We start from the raw sequence: 10,274 nt of genomic DNA, 5'->3' as shown, positions 1-10,274 counted from the left end.
TGCAATCATGAGCTCTTTGCACATGAGACTGGGTTCCCTACTTCATTTCCTCCACCTGGATGTAAAAGGAAATGCAAAGGGCTGTTGGCCTATGTTTATAAAGTAAGCTGGAATATCTGAGAAAATAAAAGCTCATAGACTTAGAAAAAAATAGGATACATTTGGCAGTTCTGAAGTGAAATATTTCTGAGGTAATACTCTTGGGTTTAAACCTTTGTACTCAAGCAAAACCCAAAAGTTCTGCTAGTTAAGTAAAAATTTAGAAGTGCATTGTTAAGTTTTGGTGTAACAAACACCATGCCTCAGGAATGTAACACAGGGTAAGCTTCAGAAGACTGACTGGAAAGAGGGATCTAGAAACAAGTCTCTGGGAAAGAAAGAAAATGGCAAAGGAGAATGAGCAGGTGATGGATGGAAGTTGAAACTAAGATCTTTTGCCCCTCACAAGCTTGGAGAAAGTTCTGCATGTGTTTTGTAGAATTAAAGGAGCTGTTCCGGTTTTCTAATGCTGCCATTATGCAAAATACCAGAAATGGATTGGCTTTTATAAAGGGGGTTAATTTGGTTACAAAGTTACAGTCTTAAGGCCATAAAGGGTCCAAGGTAAGACATCAACAACAGGTACCTTCACTGGAGAAAGGCCACCAGTGTCCAGAAAACCTCTGTTATCTCAGAAGGCATGTGGCTGGCATCTTCTTTCTCCCAGGGTGCTTTTCAAAATGGCATTCTCCAAATGTTGCTCTTGGAGCATTTTGTCCTCTCTTGGCTGCAGCCCTTCCGACATGTCACTCTCAGTTGCTCTCCAAGATGTCACTCACAGCTGCTCTGCATCTAGGCCTGTGTGGCTCTTTTTAAAGTACTCCAGTAATCCAATAAAGACCCACCCTGAATGGGTGGAGCAAGACCTCTGTGGAAATAATCCAATGAGAGGTCTCACCCACAGTTGATTGAGTCACATCTCCATGGAAACACTGAACCAATAGGTTTCAACCTAATCAACACTAATAAGCCTGCCTCCACAAGATTGCATCAAAGATGATGGCATTTGGGAGAACATAGTATATCCAGACTGGAACAGGAGCCAATGAGGACTCTGGTAAAAGTAATCTGCCCCCACATGGGGGAGAGTTGCCAGAGTATCCAGAATGGAGTGTGACCTATTCAGGGCATCGGGAAGTTTCCAGTGAGGGTACCTCAGTGGAAGGATCTCTGATTCACATGAGACAGTGGTCATGAGGTCAGGAACTTGTGGAGCTCTTAATCCATCCACTCAACATTCATTCAGCAGATATTCACTAAGTGTCTACTGTGTTGTAAGCACTGTTCAAGGTGCTGGAGACCCAGCAATGAACTCAACAGCAAATATCCTGCCCTCATGGAGCACATATTCCAATAAGAAAGGGTAGACAATTAAAAAAACAATAACAAAGAAATTAAGTATGTAGTAAGTTGGTGAGAAGCAATGGAGAAAAATAAAGTAGGGAAGAAAAATAAGGCATGCCAGGGGTGTGGTATAATTTTAAATAGGATGGTTAGCAAAGAACTCAATAAGAAGGTAGCATCTGAGACCTAAATGAAGAGATTAATAAAAGCAACTGGCTGATTTCTGAAACAATCCTTGAGTTATGATTATGAGCTTAGATTTTAACTAATTGCACATGTTTCCTTCTTTCTCAACTAGCTGTCTTCTACTCTACCCTCACAGTCTGACTTAAATATAATTTCCTTAGTGAAGTGTTCCCTGGTTTTTTTCTTACATTGGTTAGAAAACCTTTTCTGTGATCTCACAGCATTCTATTTCCCCTATCAAAATAGTTATCACACTTCCTGGTATAACTTGTTGAATTGTTTTTCTTTTGTGTTTTTCTGAATGGATTGAAAAGACCATCCTATCCTGTTCAACATAATATCCTCAATGTCCAGCATAAACTCAGGAAGCAACGTTGTGCTGGGAATCGGACCACTTGGGTTCATAACCTGCTCTACCACTGACTTGACATGTGCCCTTGCACAAGTTACTTAACCACTCTATGCCTCAGTTTCCTAACTTTTAAAATGGGAGAAAAGACCTAGAAAATGCCTGGCACATAGTAGATACTTGATAAATGAGTCTAACAATCTCTACTTCCTCCAGGAACATTTCAGTCCACAAGGAGCACTTCCTACTGTGATTGTGTTTCAGAGACTATGTGGCCCAATGAAATGAGCAGGAACTTTAGACTCAGATAATTCTGAGTTAGTGTGCATATTGTGTCTGTAATTAAATAGGGATAATAATCTCTCTTCCAAAGGATATTTAGAATCAAATGAGACAATATACACAAAAGCCTAACATAAGAATACACAAAAAATGTTTATTCTTCCATCACCATTACCCATACTTATTATTATCCTTTATTTGTGCTTCGTTGCCTGATATTTCATAAACATCCTTTGTAAGGTCATTTAATCTTTCCTTATGCCCACACTTTGGTTTCCCCAGTCAATTGCATATGGTTGCAGCCCATGAGGGCTTTGCCAGCCCAGAGGCCAAAGAAAACAACAGGCATTTTCTGATGTATGAACTTTTATTCCGGGCTTACCGACAGGGTGAAAAGTTGCGAAGAGATCATGATGACTCTCTCAGGCTGGGCGGGCATCACATTCTCAGGGAAGTTGACTGCACAATTACAAGAGGACAGCAAGTCAGTTATAAGGGTTTAAGACAAAGACATTCCCAAGGCTGGGAGGCTCTGTAAATAACCACAAAAGTGATAACACTTGGAAGCCAGGAAGCAGGTATTTACATTTTGCTCCTTTGTGAGACCAAGAGTTTCTAAACTCCTGTTTACTTCCTGTTTCACATTTTAAAGTTACATTTTACCCTTTTTCTCTTTACTGGCTTACAAAGATGATAGGTTAAACATTAGCTGCCCAGGCCACACAGACTGCTGTGCACCAAGGTCCACAGGCCTGTTCTGTTCAGGCCAGGGGCTGCCACAATCCACCCCTGCACAACAGTTTGTGTTTACCTTAGGACAAACTACATCCATAATTCAGAACAATACAATAAACAGCATAGTATTAATATACTGGTACAGAGGGATAATAAACCTATTAGCAAGTGGTGCTATGGCCAGGTTAATGAGTTCCACCATTTAGACAAGAGGATCATTATTAGATAAGTGATTATTGCTGACAGGGTGACGCAGGAATGAGACACGGACACAAAGCTAAGAATTAAGGGAGCAGGGGGCCCACTTGCATCTCGTGCTAAGTGGACGACAATCCAGCCTTGCTCCAGCTATTTATTTCAGAAGATCAGATGTATATGCTAAAGGTGCTCAGGTGGGGGAGAGCCCACCAGATGCTTATGTTTACATCAGGTGCATACAATCTAGATTTAAGACAATGGTAGTCACAAGACACACATCTTTACAGGGCGGGCCTGCATGGCATTCTATGCAGGCCTGCAGCTCAGCGTTCTAAGCCACCACCCCAGATATGCCTCAGGCAACATAGAAGACTCAGTTTCCCACAAGTGATCACTCCTTTTATGTTATTTTACATATGATCAAGAGTGCACGTTACATTTTGTGAATTGCCAGGTACATACATACAACATTGAATATTAATTAGAGCACAAGTACTGCCTGGGGCTAAAATAGCTAAAGGATAAAACTACCAGGCAGTCTGCTTTATTTTTTATCTAGTTTTTACCATTTTCCAACCTTGACCATTGTGAGATTTCATCATTAAACAGTGACATCACTAGTTTTTAGAATTTTTCAAACTTGACTTTCCATTCTGTCAGTGTGCTCGCCTGAGCACTCCCCAAGTGGGGCTCATTTATAGTGTTCCATATCCACATACCTGTATGGGTATGGTCTTCTCTAAGGTCACTGGGCATCTGAGTTAGTCCTTCAACTTGTAACAGAGCATTATAAGCTGGGCACAATCGCTCTTTTAAAGGGCTATATCTGAGTTCTGTGCCCTTCCATAATTAGAGCCAGAATCTAATAGATATACATTTAGCTTGTTGCCTTTGCCACAAACCCCATCCAAAGCCAATATTGGCACTGGCCACATCCAAATCACAGGGTATATCATGGCCCAGCCCTCTTAAAGCCTGTGCCTGTGCAATAGTTCACTTAGCCTTTTTAAACACAGCCTGCTGTGAAAAATCCCACTCCCAAGCTTTCTTTTCTCTAATTAGGGTGTACAGAAGTTTTAAAATTCATACTAAATAAAGTATAAACACTTTCTAATAGCTTAATAAACCAAGAAAAGCCATTAACTGTTCAGAATAAGCAATATGGGATAACTTTGTATTGTAACAACAACAACTGAAGGAATAGCCTTATTTTTACCCAATCAGACAATACCCAAGATCTTGACAGAGTAGTCAGGCTTTTCTGGAGGTTTCCACATTTGAAGGTGTCCTGGTGGAAGCACAGCAAATGTCTATTGTTGTTTTCCCCACGTGAAGGCTAACACAGGTTGACTGGAAGAATCTAACAATATTCTAGATGACATATTAGCAAGGTTTAACACAAAGTTAAATTGACTTGATTGAGTACTCATATTCTGCACTGCAGCAGGGTTGAATGAAAGAATCTAGAAGAATGCTAAAGAAAGCATTAGCAAGATCTAACACAAAGTGAAACAGGAGCAACCAGTTCACTAACAGCTCTCTAGGTCTTTGTCAATATTGGTTACTAATATCTCTTAATTCGACTGGGGAAAACCCCCAGGATGAAATGAGCACCTTTTGATTAGAAGCTGCTGCTACTGCCCCTCCCTCTTCCCTCCATGAGGGATCAGGTTGTTGAATTTTCTCTGTTTTAACCCTTTGTTGGACCAGAGGTCAAGCATGCTTACTTTCCTTAGTATTAATTTCCCAGTCAGACAGGGGCTCATCATCTTTTGATGGGGAATCAACAGGGTCCCAGACTTTAGGGTCCCAGTAAGGGGGAGCTAGGATATGCCTAACTTGCCCTTTGGGCAGTTTATGCCCTTTTACACCAGTGTGCTGGCATGCCAGTATTTCTAAACTTTTGTCCAAAGCATCTTTCAATTCTGCTTGTGCTAGCCTCATATCTCTTTCTAGTTTTAATTCACCTCTCAGGTGGCTTACAGCCACCTTTGCTGCTAAAGATTACTCAGTAGTGGTGCATGCAGCCTCTAACAATGGCCAGCCCACCGCAGCCGCAATCTGGCGGCCCTTTTCTCCTTTCTGAATCCCCAGTGGTCCTGAAGCCTGCTGCAGGGTGGCTATTAGTACAACCAGAGAATTATAAACATTTCTATACTCCCTCAGCAGATTCCACTCATCTAGGAGGGTAGCCACCCCTCCCCATGTAGACATCCATTCCTCTGGAATGGTGAGCACTCCTTTCCACATAGATGCCACAGGCCACCCCAGTATCCTGCCCAGGGCCTTCTCTTTTCCTTTCCCCAAGTTCATGTCATCAGTGCCCAGGATTTCCTTAGTCTCCGGCTGGCAGCTATTTGATTCTCCAGGCTGGCTCTGCCAATCATCACAGCCCCTGAGGGCTTTGCCAGTCCAGAGGCCAAAGAAGACAATGAGCATTTTCTGATACATGAACTTTTATTCAGTGCTTACCAACAGGGAGAGAGTCACAAACAGATCACAACGGCTCCCTCAGGCTGGGTGGACATCACATTTGCAGGGAAGTTGACCACACAATTACAAGAGGACAGCAAGTCAGTTATGAGGGTTTAAGACAAAGACATTCCCAAGGCTGGGAGGCTTTGTAAATAACCACAAGAGTGATAACACTTGGAAGCCAGGAAGCAGGTATTTACATTTTGCTCTTTCCTGAGACCAAGAGTTTCTTACTTCCTGTTTACTTCCCGTTTCACATTTTAAAGTTACATTTTATCCTTTTTCTCTTTATTGGCTTGCAAAGATGATAGGTTAAACATTAGCTGCCTAGGTCACTCAGACTGCTGTGCGCCTAGGTCCTCAGACCTGTTCTGTTCAGTCCAAGGGCTGCCACACCATATTTATTATTTATTATCCTTCATTTGTGCTTCATTGCCTGATATCTCATAAACATCTTTTGTATGGTCATTTAATTTTTCCTTATGCACACGCTTTGGTTTCCCTAGTCAATTGCATATATAGATACAGTAGATATGAGTGTGGGGATGTGGCGTAATTTTGCATATTAAAGTCAACAATGTATTTTTTTTTTAAGTTATAACACAAGTTCTTTAAGGTAGGACTGTGCATTTTATTCCTCAGTGATTCTTCTATTTTGCATAGAGCCATTCCTGGAGTGGACACTCTATAGGAACTGAATGAATGATGGATGTAGGGTGAGCAGGGAAACAGAGAAGAGAGAGAGAGAGAGGTTTTGTTAAGTCAAAGGTTATATGAAGAATAGAGACCTAGGAATGGTTTGTGGAAATCAATGTAAATGACTCATGCAAACGAGCTGACTGAAATATATTTAGGGCTCCCTTAGGGGAAAAAATCCATTTCCATCCCTAGGATGGATATTTATCTGTTCAGAATCCCTTAGATAAAATCCTGCCTGAAGAAAGAGGTGACCTCTCAAGATCCTTTCCAGACCTATTATAAATATATATAATATATATTGTGTATGTGTGCATGCATCTTCTCTCTGTATCCCAGTTTCTTTTCTAATCAATTTATCAAGAAATTTAGATAGAAAAAAGATAACAGTGTTGTCTGAATGAGATGCATATTTTTCCACACAGCAGAAATGAAATATTCCAAGAGATAACACAGTTATAGGTGAAAGTATTACTAAGAAAAACCAGCTATATTTTTATTATAAGAATGACTCTCACTGCAGATACACCAATCTGTTATTTTAATCCTAAACAGGACAACTTTAAATTATGCAAAGAAAAAGTAATGCATAGTTTCTGGTAATGATATGCATGGAAGTCATTACTAAAGGCTATGATAAATTGTTTATAAGCTACTATAAATGAGCTACTATAAATACTGAGAGATGATGAGTTTAAACAGTTATAAGAGAAAGTGGCTGGGTACATTACATGGAGAAAGAAATCTAATTCATAAAATGAGACCACCAAATATCAAGCAATTAATTAAGGCATTTACAAATCCACCCAACAAAAGCACAGATGAAAAGAAATTATGGATGCCCCTATCTACTCCTTCTTAAATATTTGCATACTGCAGTTTCTTACTGTGAGACCCAAGTACCCATTAGAGGTGCGACAGACATCTTAGGAATCCATGAGCTACATAGAATTTTTTCATTTTTTTGCAAATTAATGTCAGTGATACATTTTTAAATTCTTTTACAGTTTTAACAATAGAACTGTATTAGTTTTCTATTGCAGGTATAACAAATTACCATAAGGTTAGTGACTTCAAAAATCATTAATTTATTCTCTTTCAGCTGTACAAGAAGTCTGACATGGGTCTTCCTGGGCTAAAAACAAGGTGTCAGCCAGGCTGGGCTCCTTTCTGGAGACTTGGAAGCCATTTCCCAGCCTTTACCAGCTTCTAGAGGGCATCCATAATTCTTAGATTGTGGGCCCCATGCTCTGTCTTCAAAACCAGCAACTTAGCAACTGTGTAGTTGTGAAAAACTTGCGACTCCCTTTATCCAGTGTATGGACAGATGAGTAAGAAAACAAAGACAATAAATAAATAAATAATAGGGGGTTATAAGGGGTATGGGATGTTTTGGATGTTCCTTTTTATTCTTATTCTTATTTCTTATTTTGGAGTAATGAAATTGTTCAAAAATTAATAGTGGTGATAATGCACAACTGTATGATGATACCATGAACCACTGATTGTTCACTTTGGATGATTATCTGAATACGTAAATATATATCTCAATAAAATTGCATTAAAAAAATAATAAAACAGCAATCTAGCACTCTCCAACACTGCTCTTGTCATCACATCTCTTCCTCTAACCCCAGCTAGGAAAGGTTCTTGAAGTTTAAGGAGCCATAAAATTAGATTGGGCCCACTTGGATAATCTCCTAATTTCAAGCTCCTTAAACTTAATCACATATGCAAAGCCTCCTTTGCCAGGTAAGGTAACATATCACAGGTTCCGGGGATGAAGAAGTGGCCATTTTGGAGGTCATCTTTCTGCCTAACACAGGAACACTTTTGCACTTCAGATTGGCAACTGAAAAATAGTTTCTCAGAATAAGACTTCAGTTTCATAAATCAGCATTTTTCAAACTAGAGTGTGTGGATACACAATCCTGGGTCTCTACAATATGTTTAAGACGTTTCTTAGTTTGAGAAATACAGACATTTAGCTTTTCCTGTTATTTCTAGACCCATTGTCTAATCAGTGTAGGACTCCTGTGGGAACCAGTTCATTTTGTTCAGCTCTGGCACCAACGATACCATCTGATGAGGGTACCATCTTGCAAATATTTACTTGTAATCCAAGATTGTCCATCTAAGAAGTATAGATTATATAAAATCTATTCCCATTCCTGGAAAATCATCTCAATAATCATTATCTGTATGGTATATCAGTATTATCATCATCATGAAGCAGAAAGAAGAGCCATTGAACCCCTCTTTCTAAAATATCATGGTAGAAGCACTCTCATTAAGGGATCGTGGGCTTGAAGGAATTCACACAACTTGCTCTCACCCCTCCACCCCTTTATTATACAGAAGAAACAGGACAACATTGCTCACTCAACATCAGGTACAGAAGCAGTTAGGTGTGTTGCAAATGAAGAAATATTTTAAGAGGACAAGAGGCAATGGGTGGTTTCAGAGATAAATGAAAAAAAAAGCGATCACAGCGAATGGTGATTCTAAACCAGCAGCTCATTGATGAACTCCAAGGGAACTCTCAGCTCCCTAAAATTCTGAGTATTTCTGAATTTTTCTGAGGGGAAAGACCTTACAATTCAAAAGGTATATAATTCTAAAAAGACTGAGAACCCCTGTTCTCACATGAAAGAAAAATTAACCTGGGAATTTTGAGAGCTACGGCAATCAACCAATAAAATAGAAAATTTGAATAAATGATTGGGAAGAGAAGAAGACAAGTTATACCTTAATATTCTCATATGAATAAATATTCATTAAGCAATTGTTTCAAACATGAATATGAAGGGAAATGGGAAGTTCACAGGGCTGTTTTAATCGCCAGCTGCCTTTTTCCCTTCCTCCTAGCACACAGCAGAGTACTACCCAAACCACCAGTCCTCACAGCCACGCAAAGCCTATGCCTTCAGGTCTTCACTGCATACAGTGGCTTCAAGTGGGAAGTTACTGCATGTGTGAAACACTAGGCATTCAACTGTTCTAAAGACACCCTTAGACACACAGACAAACACACAAACACAGTCTTTTGAAATAGGGGCAGGAAAACATAAGAAAGCAATGCAAGGCTCACTCACAACTCCCGAAAATGCCCCCTTTCCCATCAAGTTATCCCAAAATAGAAAGAAAAAATATATATAATACCATGCTGAGATATACAAGCCTGACTTTTTGTACAGCACATTTTTAAAGATGCAGTTTTACCACAACCACCACCTCAAAAAAGAAAAAGAGAAAAAAAAAAACAAAACGCATTACCAGCAAAATGCGGTGGGGCTCTACCCCAGAAATAGAAAGGATGTGGGACCAGTCCTTCTGGAAATATTTACTCATGTTAACCTATGTTTAAAGGATTGGATGCCAAATTCTACAACTGAGTCAACACACTCTGATCTCTCATTGTGTCTTTTTATCACTTTCTCTAGCATAAATAGTTTGGGTTTCCAAAACTTTGCTGTTCCATTATAAATACAGCTTATTCATGTGTTGTTAAAAACACTCCATGTTGCTTCTTGGATTCCAATTACCCAACAGAAGGTGCATTGAATTTGCCTGGGAAACAGAGACAATGTCTGATTGTAAAAATTTATGGCATTCCCTCCCTCCCGTCAGAGTATTTTAGACATCTAAGAAAGTTAAAGTTAAACCCTGGGGGAAATATAAACAAGCTGCTTAGAATATAAGCATAATCACATGTCTTGTTTCTAAAAAATACTGCCACCATCTTGCCAAGCGGTGCAAAAGAAAACATTTATCCCGTAACCCATACAAACATTCTTTTCTTCATCCCCACCAATGCCATTTATACATAATTCAGCTCAAATATACCAGTTAATGTATCAGCTGTAAAATGGTGATGTTGCATCCTACTTTTATTAATAAGTGAAGCAGTAAATAGTAGGTAAGTCAATAAGCCTTGTAGAAAATGACAACACCAAAATTCTAAGAATAA

This window comes from Choloepus didactylus, chromosome 8, assembly GCF_015220235.1.
Source record: "Choloepus didactylus isolate mChoDid1 chromosome 8, mChoDid1.pri, whole genome shotgun sequence".
NCBI lineage: Eukaryota > Metazoa > Chordata > Mammalia > Pilosa > Megalonychidae > Choloepus > Choloepus didactylus.
The sequence above is the reverse complement of the archived record's forward strand: the minus strand, read 5'-3'. Positions refer to the sequence as shown.